This window comes from Lygodium microphyllum, chromosome 17 (genome assembly GCF_053477565.2).
Source record: "Lygodium microphyllum isolate KBCC chromosome 17, Lygodium_microphyllum_v1.1.10, whole genome shotgun sequence".
NCBI classification, from domain to species: domain Eukaryota; kingdom Viridiplantae; phylum Streptophyta; class Polypodiopsida; order Schizaeales; family Lygodiaceae; genus Lygodium; species Lygodium microphyllum.
In genome coordinates, this window is record NC_141151.1 from 73,526,492 (window position 1) to 73,540,938 (window position 14,447).

Sequence of the window (14,447 nt, forward strand, 5' to 3'; positions counted from 1 at the left end):
TAAGACCAAGCCTCAACGCGACAGAGCTGCAGATCAGCCGCGGCCATTAGCCCGGACAATCTAGGTTAGGGGAAGGACGAGTATCTAATGATCTCCTGACCACGCTAGTGACCACCCCTGTAACACTTAGCCTAGGAGATCTACTTAAGCAGCATCCTACCCTATGGCAAGATCTTAAGCAGTGGGTCGAAGGATCACAAGAGTAGGTCACAGCAGACCCTCACAACCAGGATGCAGAAACGCAATTGCCAAGTTTGACGCTGCACTCCATGCCTAAATCCTTGCAGGTCAACGCCTTTTGGGAAGGCTCTAAGATGCATACGGTCTTACCGGTCCTAGCCCTGGGTGACACAACAAGAAAGGGAATCATAGACACAGGAGCTGGGGTTAGTGTGCTTAGCCATGCAGTGCTTCAGACTTGGGAAAACCCGCCTGTCAAAGCTGCTAGGTTTAATGTCACATTAGCAAATGGTATGAGAGTGAAGCCATTCGGGGTACTAAAGAATTGGCCAGTGAAGATCGCAGGTGTCCAGTTCTCTATTGACTTTATAGTCATGAAGGGAGTGGACTACGATGTCCTATTAGGTCGACCCTGGATGCGCAACGCTAGAGTCATCGAAGATTGGGGTAACGGCTTGATCTTCCTTGGCAATAGAACGAACGCTGTAAGAATAGAGATGGACACTTGGAAGACCTCACCAGTCAACCTAGATGCCATCTCTGCTATGCTCAAGGGGAATACTCAGGTCAGGAAGCCCTATGGGTCCTTGACCAAGTATATCCCATGCCCAAAGGATGAGCGGAATTGGATGCATGTTCTTGCTATAATCGACCTGCCATTCTCAGATCATGAGGCATATGAGTAGGCCATCAAAATGATCGGCAAATCTAACGAAGCACTCTCTACACTAGTCTGTGTGATGGCAAGAAGTCGCCGGGGAGCCTGTCACCTTCCTAGTGCCATCCAACAAAAGGGAACTCCAGGGGATACTAGAATACCTAACGGACCAGCTAGCTGGCAATCCAGTTGCAAATTTCAAACCACTCCAGGATCTCTTAGAGGAATCCAAGTGGCAATGGACCAAGGTGCACAACTTAAACCTCATGTATAACTCGGCCCTAGTTCCTGACCAATGGCATGAGACATACCAAACCCTAGGAGACGACAAGCAATCAGATGACAAAGATTCTAGCGATGAATACGAAGACTGCCAATCCTTCAGTGATGAGAGCGAGGGTGAAGTAGATACCATAGAATATGACACTGAAGGATGAGAAATTGAGCAAATACGAGCAGACGCCAAGCCGTAGAAAGGGCAGACCCTTAGAGTAGAGCAAGGAGTCATGCGCATGGAATGTGATCGAGCTTGGTTGGAATGCATAGGAGCCATAGGCCTTGAGCAAGCAGGCCTAGCCCAACCTGGAACGACATCAATACTTAGGACCAAATCGCCATCTGAACTGCGGCCACCAGGGGAGACCACCTCTTCCAGCGAAGATGGAGGGTTTGACTCTGAATCGGAAGTTAGTTCGGATAGTGATCCAAAGATCCCTAGACCCAGACGTACCAAGGGGGACCTACCCGTCCACCTGAGGCGCAGACGGTTAAGGCAAGAAAAGGCAAAGCAACCCAGGGATACACGATCAGAAGAATAGCGAAAGCCGCAGGACCTCCCTAAACACTTCACGAAATTCAAAAAATGGGATAGGGTAGTAGTTCTGTTAGGTGCCAAACGTCAAGGGCAGACGAGCGAACCAATCGAGGGACCAGCCAAGGTCAAGGAGGTAGACCTAACCCAGGAAGGAGAAACACCCCAACCAGTGTTCATTGCCAACGACTTGACTGGTGAAGAAGAAACTAGTCTTGTCGCTCTCTTGTGAGAGTATGTAGACGTGTTTGCCTGGTCCTTAGAGGAGCTACAGGGGGTAGATCCGAGTATTGTGACTCACAACATACCCATGACGTCGGACGCGATGCCGGTCAAGCAACGACCGTACCCTATGAATCCAAAACATACTCATGTTGTCAAAGAGGAAATTGACAAGCTGATGAGAGCTGGATTCATTTACAAAATTGAGCACACAAACTGGGTATCATCCATAGTCATTGTGATAAAGAAGAACGGAAAAATCCGAGTGTGCGTCAATTACAAGAAGGTAAACACTACTACAAAGAGAGACAACTATCCATTGTCGTACATTGAGCACATGCTCGAGAGGGTGGCAGGCAAGGAAGCCTACAGTTTTCTAGATGGCTTCTCAAGGTACAACCAGGTGCAAGTGCATCCTACGGACAGGACTGCCTTTGCCACTGAGTGGGGCATCTTCGCATACATAGTCATGCCCTTTGGGTTGACCAATGCCCCTAACAGTTTTCAACGTCTCATGTGCACTATCTTTAAGGACATGCTTCACAAGGAGTTAGAGGTCTTTGTCAATGACCTGTGTATCCATTCGACCTAGATCGAACACTTAGGCAAACTCCGCGCAGTCTTTAAACGTTGTCGCTTATATCGTCTCTCCTTGAACCCCTTGAAGTGTCAGTTCTGGGTGAAGCATGGATGCATCTTAGGACACGTGGTGTCGAAGAATGGAATTGCCTCACAGTTATTTTTTACCTTCCACCTCCAATTAATTACAAGGGAGTTCAATGCTTCTTAGGCCATATAGGATACTATCGGCGGTTTGTACTGAACTATGCGCTAATCGCTAGACCATTGTACAAGCTGATGATTGTCTTTGAGTGGACCGAGGCATGCCAATGAGCATATGAAGAATTGAAAAAGGCTCTCACAACAGCACCAATTCTACGAGCCCCAGATTGGACCATTACCTTCCACGTGCACATCGATGCTTCTAAATTTTGCATGGGGGCAGTGTTGTGCCAACTTGGTGAACACAACTTAGATTATACAGTGAGCTTTGCTAGCAGACAACTCACTGAGATAGAGATGAATTACTCGACAACAGAGAGGGAGGGATTAGCCATGGTGTCGTTGTGAAGAAATTTCAGCATTATCTATTGGCCACACCCTTCATCTTTTTCGTGGACCATCAAGCCCTGCTCTATTTAGTAAACAAACCTTGTGCTACAGGACGCATAGCTCGATGGCTCCTCCTGCTCCTAGAGTTCGATTTCTCCGTGGTGGTACGAAAGGGAAAACAACATTACATGGCTGATCACATGTCACACATACCCATAGGAGAAGCTGCTAGACAAGGCATCGTTGATGAGTTACCTAACACCCACTTATTCCACCTGTCCAGTGAGAGAGATTTATTTAAGGCTCACCTAACGCCATATTAGGCGGATGACATAGTCCAAGTGCTCGAGCACGGACTACCTGAGCGACCAATAGAAAAAGCCCGACTTGGGTGCTTGATCTTGAAAATCAAGCCCTAAACTGATTGCAGGCCAACTCTATAGGCTGGGGCAAAATGGATTGTTGCATAGGTGCGTGTGTGAGCATGAGATGCATAATGTGCTCTCGGAGGCGCACAGCGGCATTGCGGGAGGGCACTTTAGTGGAGACATGATAGCACGGAAGGTGCTGCAGTCTCAACTATGGTGGCCCACACTTTTCCGCGACACCAAGCGATTCGTCAAGCATTGTGACGAGTGCCAATAGACAAAAGTCCTGATTCGTAAATATCAAATGGAGTTGACCCCAATTATTGCTCGCCAACCCTTCAAAAAATGGGGAATTGACTTATAGGACCCATCAGTCCTGCGGCGCAATACTCACAAGCCAAGTACATCGTTGTGGCCACGGATTACCTCACAAAATGGGTAGAGGCAAGAGCCACATGAAAGAACGATGCTAGGATGACTGCCAAGTTCTTATAGGAACAAGTGATTTCGTGCTTTGGTTGCCCCATCAAACTGGTTAGCGACCAAGGCACACACTTCATCAATGAAGTGATAGCACATCTCTTGTCCACCTTTCTCATTATCCATCGCAAATCCTCACCATACTACCCTCAGGATAATGGCCAGGCAGAATCAACTAACAAGATTCTTATCAATGTCCTAACTAAAGTAATCTCAGCCTCACGCAGACTGGGACAACAAGCTGATGGTAGCCTTATGGGCCTACCGCATAGCTTATAAAACGGCTGTCGGGGCCAAACCCCCTTTAGGCTGACCTATGGAACTGAGGTAATTCTACCGTTAGAATTCTTCGTTCCTAGCTTGAGAATAGCACTTCAAGAACGATGGGAAGTGAAGGAGGCATGGACGCAATGCTTGGTCGAGCTGGAACGCCTAACAAAGACTCGTCTTCTGGCCACCCACACACTTATCTATGAGAAAGCCCGACGCAAGAGCTGGTTTGACAAGCATGTCAAATAGCACGAGTTTGAACAAGGTGACTTAGTGCTCCTTCATTCAGTTAAGGGGCATAAGCAAAAATGAAATTCAAAGGTCTCGACCCTTCAAGGTTCGTGCGATCAGCCGAACCGACAATTTCGAGCTTGAGACACTAGACGGTGAGGGAATAGGCTTCTTCAATGGTAGTCATGTCAAGAAGTACTTTCCTCGCACGCATCCTTTTCATGATCCACCCTTGTTAGAGCCGCTGGTCAAAGTACGGGTAGCTACAATCACCGAAATCAACGCAGAAGATGAGGAAGCCGTAGAACCCGCTTACCTCCGTGTCACGATCATTGCCAAGCAAACATGCGCTTTCAACACCTTAATCGACGAGGGAGCAGACTTCAATGTCTTAACCCACAATCATTGGATCCAACTTGGCAAACCAATACTCCAACCCACAACTGCCAAATTAAACCCATATGGGACTCAATCATACGTACTTCTCGGCAAGTGCAGAGTCATCGTTTCTATCGAGTTTGAGACTGTTCCAATGCTCTTTTACGTATTGCCAAGTGCTACAGATGCAGGCACGGAGTCACTGCTGGGGTGAACCTTCAAAAAGCAGACTCACTACAATGTTGATTATGAGTCACAGCACATCCACCTAGCAATAGGCAACGTGCGCATTGTCATAGCTTTTAGCAAGCGCTGCACGACACCATCACCGTCCGCAAAGCCACCGGTAGAAACATCCATAGGCAAGACTAAGGAGGGGATAGTGCATGGCTACCACTCCCTGACTTCCATAAACCGCAGCCCGCAGCAACCAAAGCAAAGGCCCAACAGCCTCGCTTTCAATGGGTGCCTAAACAGCCGCAACAACTGCCTAGGAGTCGACGCGCCTATCTTCATAAGACCCAAAAATCTAAACCTAGGAGGCCAAGATGCAATCACAGGAAGAGCCGCATGATCAAGCAAAGATGGGTCCCTAAATCCCTCTTGCATGCGCAATGCTACTATGAGGGAAATACCTCACTGTGGATCCCTAAGGCCCCCACGGCCAAAGGCACTATTCATACGCCACCCTCAAGCTTGATTAGCCCACATCCCATAACACCTCAAAACCCTAAGCCGCAGTGCTCTCTAGAGCCCCAGCCATCTGACTCATCTACGCTTCGGCCCAAGAAAGTTGCGCAACCTATCAGCCCAAGCAACAGCCACTGTCACAGGAGACATCATCCGACCAAGTCAATCTGACTCTCCAAAGCAAAGCTGAATGCAGCAGTCCATCTGTTGGGGCTGATCCTAATCCACCCATATTCCAGATAGCCCAACTACAGGCTCAAGGAAACTCCCAACCGCCCATCTTCGTTGTCAAAAGTGCTTGTTCTATCAAACCGCAACCACCTATCGGCCTTACACCCTCCTACGAATGAAAATCCTTCCTAGCGCTAGCCATTGACCTTGCAGAGGACACCGGGGATGACATGGTGGAATGCATTAAATGACTTGATGCCACCTTCGTATCGTTAGCCCTCAGCTACGACCGCTTGGACTTAGGTCTATTGGAAGAACCCCTTGCAGCAGAAGTGCGCAACATGCCTTGCTCTTGAGAGACCTTTGAATTCGCATTTGCAAAAGCTTCTCACTCCACCGCTGAGTTGATCAAAAGCGAGATCTCCAAGGAGCAAGCCATCAGACAGTGCCTCATTATGTCATACAATCCATGGACCACTTCTGCTATCATTGACCAAGAGATCGCAAGGTTATCACACCTTGCTGACACTGGATCACTTTTCTTGAGGCAGTGGTATGCTTTTAGGTTGCAATGGGAAGTTCAAGGATGTCGCATAATGACCAACGCCGAGCAACACCGAGCCATCAAAATGGTAGAGTATAATCCCACTTATGTCGCACCCACCTTGTATAGAGTGTTAACCACTCTTCGGGGCCGAGAGCATATCAAGGGGCATCCCTACCTTAATCGCCTCTTAACAGAGGAAGAACTCCACATTGCGAGTCGGGTCGACTCTGGTGACTCCCTCACAGATGTTCTCACATACATCACGCACATAGGAATTCGACCCTTTGATTTGGACCGCGCAGCTCAATTGGAATACAATCCAAATTTCTATACTTGGCTCCTTCACAAGTAACTCCTATCCCAACATGCCGAAAGCCCTCAACCTTTTGACCCTCAATCCTAGGAAGGATTCTTTTCAAGTTTGAAGGGGAGGGTAAGGTGAAATGAATCAAAAGGGATACAGTAAAGTAAAGTTAGTGAAAAGCATAAGCATGTAGTATGAAAAAAAAATGGACGGGGTAGGAAAATGGGCAAGAAAAACTTTGAAGTAAAGGGAAAAAGTCCAAGTCTAAAAAGGAAAATCTACATGGCTTCCTAAGGAATTCATTCACAAAGCATAGAGTTTTTATTTTCCCTCAATCAGTGAATTGATATGTGGAAATTACTAAAGAAAGTTATGGTTTATGGCAAGAGCATAAAATGTTGCAGCAAGTCTACGCCCATCAACTCCCGTTCACATACAAGGAAAGGGAGCAATACCGCATCCATCTAGAGAACCGCGCCTTCAACCAACTCAAATTCCAAACCATCTATAACATAGAAGTCATGGTGGCCAAGGAGGAAGCAGCCAGGAGGGTGGTGGAACAATGCAACCTCGCGAAGTATCTCGAAAAGTTCTCGCAGGAGCCGGACCACCTAAAGTGCGTGGAGTTCCTCAGAACATACAACCCAGACCAAGAATGTGGTATTGTAACAGTGGGTAGAGGAGAAGGTGCAAAGCAGGTACAGGTCCCATTAGATCCAGCCTTGGTGGATAAGGCTTTGGAATTGGTACCAAAGATGGAGAGGAAACAAAAAAGGGATGTTTATGCCATGCTGAAAATGAAGAAGGAAGATGTGCTTACTAATGACAGCATAAGCATCTAGGATATCCCTGACGTAGAAGCCAGGATGCAGGCCAAGCTGATACATGTGCTCTTCTCCAGCCAGCATTACAATTCCTTGATGCATCGAATTAGCGTACCTGTGCTGGAGAATGTAGCAACCCATACCCTAGATGAAGTAGATTGGAATGGGTACATGCGAAAAATGATTGATCAAGTGGCCAAAGCATTGGCTCTAGGAAGTGTACCAGCAGGAGGAGAATCTCTGGCTTCTAAAGTTATAGAAAGAAAGAAAGCCTCCTCCAAAGCCTCCTTCATCGGGTATGGAGGTGTCTTGACTGCGCTCATCCAGGAGGCAGTGAAGGAAGTACAGGAGGAGGAAGAAAGAGAAGGAGAGACACCAGAGAGGTCGCCTCCTCGCCAGGACAAGGATAGGTCCACTGACAAAACTGAAACAGAATAAGAAGGGGAGGGATAGACAAGCAAAAAGACAACCAGGAGACCCAAGAAGAAGACAACGCAGAGAAAGAAGAAGGATGACGAAGGCAGAAAGAAGGAGAGAGAAGACTTGGAAAGGGCAAAGAAAGAGTCCCTAAAAGAAGCCAAGGAGAGAGAGAGGACGAAGAGACAAGAGGAGGAGAAGGAAAAAGAAGAATTGCAAAAAGCAAAGAAGGTGTCGAAACAAGAAGTAGAAGAGAAGAAAAGGAAGAAAAAAGAAGAAAAAGGGAAGAAGAAGGAAGAGCAGAGAAAAGCGGAGGAGGAAAGGAAAAGAAAGGTGGATGAGGAAGAGGAAGAGCTACGAAGGAAGGAGGAGGAGGACCTAGCAGAAGCCACACGCCAGTCCATCGAGCAATAGAGCCGAGCAGATGAACTGAGGAGCCTGAGCCTGCGAAGAGAAGAGGGGCCAGGGTCTAGCAGACAGGTGTCGGAGTTTGTGCCACCTCCAGTCCTTGAGGGCAAGGGCAAGGCCCCGATTCATCCAATTCCTACCCTCCTAGTGCCTTCCACTGAACCCACCACCATCACCCCTAGCATCTCGACTAGTACCTACATGTCAAAATTCGTGGCGTGGATGCAGTACTTCATCAACAAAGATATGGGCCAGGGAGGATAGAGCATAGAAACCACGGCCACAGGACAAAAGAGGCCAGCTACAGATGCAAGATCTAGGCAAGAGCCCAAAAGGTAGAAGGTAGAGGCCTCAACCTCGCCCCACACAACGATGACACCATCGGCTAATTGCGACGAATACGTCGCCGAGCTGCTCTCCCAATTGGAGAAAGCTAAGGAGGAACATAAGATAGCCGACTGAGTTGGCAGCCGAGAAGGAATCAATGGCCACCTTCCAGCTAGATAAAACAAGAATGATAGCCATGCAGTAGAGGGAGATCGCAAATCTCAAACAAGAAATGAAGGCTAAGGATGAGAGGGAGGAGCACTGGAGACAACAGCTCGAAAACGAGACACAGGAACTAGTCAAAATGCAAAGAGAGCACAAGCTCCTAATAATGCAATATCAGGAGCTCGCTACGAAATCTGCTCAGGTGGATGCACTTGTGGTGGCTGAGCTGAATGCTAGGGACGAGGAGAGACAACAAGGCATGAAGGAGCAGCAAGAGGAGAATGAGCACCTGACAAATTAACTAACCTCTGGAAAAGAAGAGCAAGAGAGGCTCGTTAGGGAGTTGGAAGACTATGAGCAGAAACTCATGATGCTAACCCTAAAGTAAGGAGAGATCTTGGAGGTGATGAACAAAAGAGCAGAGGAGTGGGCTGCGCACAATGAAAAGAGGGTGAAGACACTGGTGCGGCACCTTGCTCTAGCAGAGAAGGAGAAAATCATCGCAGAGAGCAAGGCAGAAGCAACCCAAGTGGCCTTGAGCACTCAACAGAAGGCCTTCCTCGACACCATCCTAGACACCACCCACGCAGCGTCAGAAGAGTCATTGGAGGTGACGCAGAGAAAGCTTGGCATGGCGTGGAGAGCCCTACATGCTGGATTGCAGATGCCACCCTTACCTGCGGAGGTTAGGCTGAGCTTGGATGAGCAACAAAAATACCTATTGCTGGCCGGCCTAACCCCCCAGGAAATCGATGCCCTCGGATTCGAGGAAGAAGCAGCATAGGCAGAACGGCAAGGGGAGGAAGCAAAACTGGAAATTGACATGAACCGATTCAAGGAGGATGTAGTTCCACAACCCCCCTCGCCGCAATCTCAAGAGCCACCATAAGAAGATCCATCTGCGGAAAGAAAAGCCGCCTCTAGGGAAAGACACAAAAAGCTAGTAGAGGAAGCCAAGAAACAGCTGAGAGCCAAACCAGTAGTGCTACCATCTGCACCTCTCCCACCGTGCCCTGATGATCTTCCCGCAAGATTTCACGGTTGTAGGAGATACAGGAACAAGGAAAGGATCCATTCACCTTTAGTTTCCTCCTACCCAACAGTCTGCAGAGGGTCCTGCCGCTCAAGGTGATGGATGAGGTAATCGCGGTCGGTGGCCGATTGGGGCAAAGATGGCTAGAAGAGAGAGAAAAGACCCCGACCTCTTGGGGCACAGAAGCGGCTGACTACTGGTAGAATAAAGTTTTTGAAGTCCCACACACTGTATAGGGCTACAAAAGCCAACCCCTGTGGAGGAGGCGAGCATGTGACATCAGCATGCTCACCTGGATGGCGTTTTGTAACACCCTGTCATTCGAGCAAAACAACCCTACCTACATGGCATACCCTCAAAGGGTAGGGGTGGATTTTGATGTCACCCTCCACGGGCGGTACGGCTTTCCTATTATTTATAACTCCATTGTAGTATCCTTCAAGCATGCCCTTCTCTTTACCGCCAAAAGCCTAGATGCGTCTATGACGCGCTTTCTTGCAGATTTCTCCTCATGTCCTGACCCCACTTTTGTAACAACCTGTAATTATCTTAGGTTACTTAAGCTACTCCTTAAGCAGGACCCGACTCCACAAGAGTGCGGCCTACCTCCCCTATTCTTTGACCCTAATGCTATAGACAACTGCGCCATGGCTCGTTTTATGATGAGGGCTAGTCTCCTTCCCTCTTTTTGCCTAGCCCTCCTAGAAGATATGAATGATAGCCAATTCACTAGGCGCAATCACCCTTTCGTCTCCACCACTTCTCTTCATGTCCGCATGAATATGAAAGATTACATGCAAAGTCGCCAATTTTTGAGCAAATCTATCCGACCCCCTTCCCCTCCTCATTTCGATGAAGACAATTAGGCCTGGTTATCATTATTATAAATATTTTATTTTTTTTAAAGAAGAAGAAAAAGAGAAAAAGAAAAAAGAGAAATGCACTGCACCTAGGGTTTTCCCTAGCCCCCTCCCCACTTCACACTTAGGGCACATCAAGGGCAGGACTTTCAGACATGTCACCCTAAGACTTGCACCGCACCTCCAACGACGCACGAACTAGGTCCTCAAGTGTGGGACATTACCAAGGGCTTGCCCAAGGTTAGACCCATCTCCCAGTTCCACTACCATGGGCACCACACGCTACACGGAGAGGCAGACACACCCCTTAGGGAGTGCACAACTTTTCTTGCAGGTTATGTTCAAGTTTCAAGAAAAGGCTACTCCACTGAAGAGGATCACCCATGGCATCCTTTAATGACCGAAACTTTTTCCATGTGCCGGTGACCAGCCATCTGCCTGCTGATGGCTACCATGATTGAACCAAGTCAAGATAGATATGTCATTGGCATAGATCTTGGAACCTCGTCTTCCAAAGATGCATGCCCAACGCCTCAAGATCTACAAATTGCTTATTGATTCCACAAGCCTGAAGAATTTCAATGCAGAGTTGAAGATCTTCAACGCAGTACTAAAGACCTTCAACTCAAAGACAAAGACCTTCAAATCAAAGACACAAATTTTCAATGCAAAGACAAACCATATCCTTATCAAGACAGAGTCCCAGGGGGGTTCTCCAGAATAAATCCCTCGAATACCATCCTCCTAAGGGATTGCTTATTGCTTCAAGTGTTTCTGATGCTCAAGGGATGACCGGCTACATAACGGATGCCACAACTATGTGAAAGATGCCGAGCATCTTCATCGAGCCTAAAGCATGCCGAAATCTCTCCTAGTCATCGTCACTAAACTCCATCCACTCTCATTCACACAACCACCTTGGAAGCGGTGTCATCCACCCACTAGTTCCGCCTCGCAGCAGACCTAACTAGCCACTCCTCCCCATTGCAGTGCCATGGGACTGGCACTTGGCTAGGAGGGGGATAATGTTACCGTGTTTCCCACAGCACAGAGGAGTAGAAAATGGAAAAAAAGAATGTTGCCATGTTTCTCGCAGCACAGAGGAGCGGAAAATGGAAAAAGGAAAATAGCAAAAAAGGCACAGGATAAAAGTAGAAAAGGCGCCTTGACCGGTAACCAGACCCTGAAAATTTTAGATGTTCGGGTACGACCCTCAAAAAGTCTCAGTGTCGCCCCGAGGCAACAAAAGGGTAAAAGGTGCACCATTAAAAATGGAAGCTCTCCCAAATCCTTGTAAAAGAGTGCCAGGCTCGCTCCTGTGCAAATTGTATACATTAGTTGGGAATAGGATGAAACTAGAGTGGTGGAAAATGGAAAAAAGAACCTAGGCTATGGCCAGCCATGTAAAAAAGGGAAAGAAAGGGGATGACCGCCCAAAAGGGATTTAGGGTTTTGTATATAAAGTTAAAAAATGAATGAGAAGCTCATTCTGTGGTGTGTGGCAAAAAGAGTCTTCTTCTTCCTCTCTTCTTCTCTCCTTCTTGCTTGTGTGTGTTCTTGAGAGAGGGAGTGTGGGAGTGAGAGGGAGTGAGTGTGTGTGGGAGTGAGGGATCAAGAGGGTGAAGCTCTTCACCATCTCCTCTTCCTTTCTTCTCTTCTCTTCTCTTGCACGCGCGACTATGGAGGATGGAGCTTGGAGATGGGGGAGGCTTGAGGATGCTTGAGCTAGCATCAAGAATCGTGGAGCTACCTGAGTGCCCTCAATCAAGCATCAAGGTAAGCTCACTACACTCGTAGGATCGACGGCACGTCGGCTAGGTGAGAGATAGCCATTAGAGCTCGCTTGGAATGCTTGAAATAATAAGCGGTCCGTGGGTCTTGGCGATTGAGCGAAAGCTCCCACATGCATACAGACATTTGGGGGCCTACATAAAATGTATCTCTTGGAGATAGTTCATTCTTTGTCACATTCATTGATGATTGTTCTCGAAAGCTATGGGTATATTTTATGAAGGAAAAGAGTGAAGCATTTGAGCACTTTAGAACTTTCAAGGCTGCAGTTGAAAGAGAAACAGGCTTGAAAGTAAAGTGCTTGAGGTCAGATGGAGGGGGAGAGTACCTCTCGAATGAGTTCGATGATTTTCTGAGGTCTCATGGGATAAAGACACAGTTCACATGCAGGTATACCCCACAGCGAAATGGGGTTGCAGAAAGGAAAAATAGGCATATTGCAGAAGTTGCATGCGCCTTGATGGCTGAAAAGAATATGCCCAAGCATTTTTTGTCTGAGGCTGCTCATACTGCATTTTATATTATGAACAGAACTCCCACAGCTGCAGTTCATGGGATGACTCCTGAAGAATGCTTTACTGGCAAGAAGCCTGATGTATCACACTTGAAAGTATTTGGCTGTGTTGCATATGTTCATGTGCCAGATGAGCTTCAGAAGAAGCTTGATCCAAAGGTAGAGAAATGTGTCTTTATTTGATACTCTTTAGAGCAGAAAGGGTATCATTGTTATAACCCTGTCACATGTAAGTTCAAAGTGAGCAAGGATGTCATCTTTGATGAAATGAGCAGTTGGTATGCATCTAGTGGTGATGCATTGGATGATGATGATGATCATGACACTCATGTGCAGGCTGAAAAGCAAGAATCACAGACTCTTAGTGGACCAGAGACATCATCTGGTAGTCCTTGGTCTGGGAGACTAAGGAGTAGCTCTACATCTTCAGGTGCATCTAGTAGCACTACAAGTAAAGACATGGAAAGAATAAAGTGTCAGATGGCATTGATGCAGTTCTTGATGGAGACTCTAGTGGCTCAGAGAGCTTGGATGATGAGCTTGGCATTCCTTCTGTCAGGACACCAGGTGTACAGAGAGCTCATAGTAATGTAAAGGCTCCATTGAGTGATCTGGTGGTACGCAGATCTAGCAAGGTCAGATACCCTATTAAAAGATTTGGTTTTGAAGGTTATGCAACTCACTATTATGCTTATATGGTGAAACTAGTTGAGGATGTTGAGCGCACTTGTTTTGAGGATGTTGTTGGTTATACTCATTGGGATGTAGCAATGGATGAGGAGATGGCTGCATTAGAGGCCAATAAGATTTGGGATCTAGTATCATTGCCGAAGGGCGAGAAAGATATTGGATGTAAGTGGGTTTATAAGATTAAGCACAATGCAGATGGTTCTATTAGTAGGTACAAAGCTAGGTTGGTTGCAAAAGACTATGCCCAAACATATGGCATAGATTATGATGAAACCTTCAGTCCAGTTGCTAAGATGGCAACTGTCAGATGTGTGATTGCTTTGGCAGTAGCCAAAGGTTGGAGGTTGCAGCGAATGGATGTGAAGTATTCCTTCTTGCATGGTGATTTTCAAGAAGAAGTGTATATGGATCAACTAGCAGGTTATGAAGATTTAGAGCATCCCACGTATGTGTGCAGGTTGAAGAAGGCACTCTATGGGCTCAAGCAAGCACCTAGAGCATGGTCTGACAAGATCAGAGAGTATCTTGTCAATATTGGCTTTTATGTTTCTGATGTTGATCACTCACTTTATGTGAGAAAGGGAGATGCAGGTTTGGTCATCATAGTCATCTATGTGGATGACTTGATTATTATAGGTGATAGTGATAGTGGGATTGCTGAAGTTAAGGACTTTTTGAAGAAGAAGTTTGAGATGAAGGATTTAGGTGAGCTAAGATACTTCCTTGGCATTGAGTGATCAGATGTGATGATGGTATATGGTTGTCCCAAAGATAGTATGGCTTGGATATGTTGTCCAAGTATGGTATGATAGCATGCAAACCACTTTCAGTCCCATTGGAGCAGAATGTAAAGTTGAGTGCTGATGTTGGGGATGAGATAGAAGACCCTACTATGTTCAGGAGGATAGTGACGAGTTTGATCTACATGACCATTACAAGGCCAGACTTGAGCTACGCTGTTGGTCTTGTGAGTCAGCTTATGCAAGTACCTAGAA